Source organism: Triticum aestivum, unplaced genomic scaffold, assembly GCF_018294505.1.
Source record: "Triticum aestivum cultivar Chinese Spring unplaced genomic scaffold, IWGSC CS RefSeq v2.1 scaffold140664, whole genome shotgun sequence".
Taxonomy (NCBI): Eukaryota; Viridiplantae; Streptophyta; class Magnoliopsida; order Poales; family Poaceae; genus Triticum; species Triticum aestivum.
In genome coordinates this window covers 121,580-122,629 of record NW_025228190.1, presented here as the reverse complement: position 1 = coordinate 122,629, position 1,050 = coordinate 121,580, and the positions used below count along the sequence as shown (strand labels likewise).

Below are 1,050 nucleotides of genomic sequence, written 5' to 3'. Positions count from 1 at the left end.
CGCAGCAACACGTATTTTTTTACCCCTTTCAGAACGCGCTCCTCGCGCCACAAAGCCGCCTCTAGACGCGTGACCAATGAGCAGTGAGCTAAAACATATCGCAAATGTCAAAAATAATATAACGGGGTTAATATATATCGCGCACATGCGATATGTTTGTCACGAGGCGCAAAAAATAAATAAAAAGGGAATGCAACAGGAGGATTTTCCAGGAGGTCACCCATCCTAGTACTACTCTCGCCCAAGCACGCTTAACTTCGGAGTTCTGATGGGATCCGTTGATTTAGTGCTGGTATGATCGCATCCGACATGTTACCCCCGCCTTCGTCCCTTATGCTTGCCACTCCCAGGTCCAATGCAAAGATGATTGTCATTCTTACTACCATTACAACCGTTGCCTAATAATGGATAATGCCCTATATATACTACTTACTCCCCCCCTCAAACACGGAGACTAGTTTACCACGGTTTCCACCCCTCCCTCTATACCGCAGCAACACGTATTTTTTTACCCCTTTCAGAACGCGCTCCTCGCGCCACAAAGCCGCCTCTAGACGCGTGACCAATGAGCAGCGACCTAAAACATATCGCAAATGTCTAAAATAATATAACGGGGTTAATATATATCGCGCACATGTGATATGTTTGTCATGAGGCACAAAAAATAATTAAAAATGCGAATGCAACACGAGGACTTCCCAGGAGGTCACCCATCCTAGTACTACTCTCGCCCAAGCACGCTTAACTTCGGAGTTCTGATGGGATCCGGTGCTTTAGTGCTGGTATGATCGCATCCAACATGTTGCCCCTGCCTTCGTCCCTTATGCTGCCACTCCCAGGTCCACTGCAAAGATGATTGTCATTCTTACTACCATTACAACCGTTGCCTAATAATGGAGAATGCCCTATATATAGTACTTACTCCCCCCCTCAAACACGAAGACGAGTTTACCACGGTTTCCACCCCTCCCTCTATACCGCAGCAACACGTATTTTTTACCCCTTTCAGAACGCGCTCCTCGCGCCACAAAGCCACCTCTGATGGGATCC

General features: G+C 47.3%; 2 non-coding genes across 2 annotated transcripts; both read right to left on the bottom strand.

The window, feature by feature from the left end:
- Window positions 1–187: 187 nt before the first annotated feature.
- LOC123173596 (5S ribosomal RNA) lies at window positions 188–306 on the bottom strand. Its single transcript, XR_006486364.1, has one exon. It is a non-coding gene; the product is annotated as a 5S ribosomal RNA (ribosomal RNA).
- A 371-nt stretch (window positions 307–677) lies between these two features.
- LOC123173615 (5S ribosomal RNA) lies at window positions 678–796 on the bottom strand. Its single transcript, XR_006486383.1, has one exon. It is a non-coding gene; the product is annotated as a 5S ribosomal RNA (ribosomal RNA).
- Between the last annotated feature and the right edge of the window lie 254 nt (window positions 797–1,050).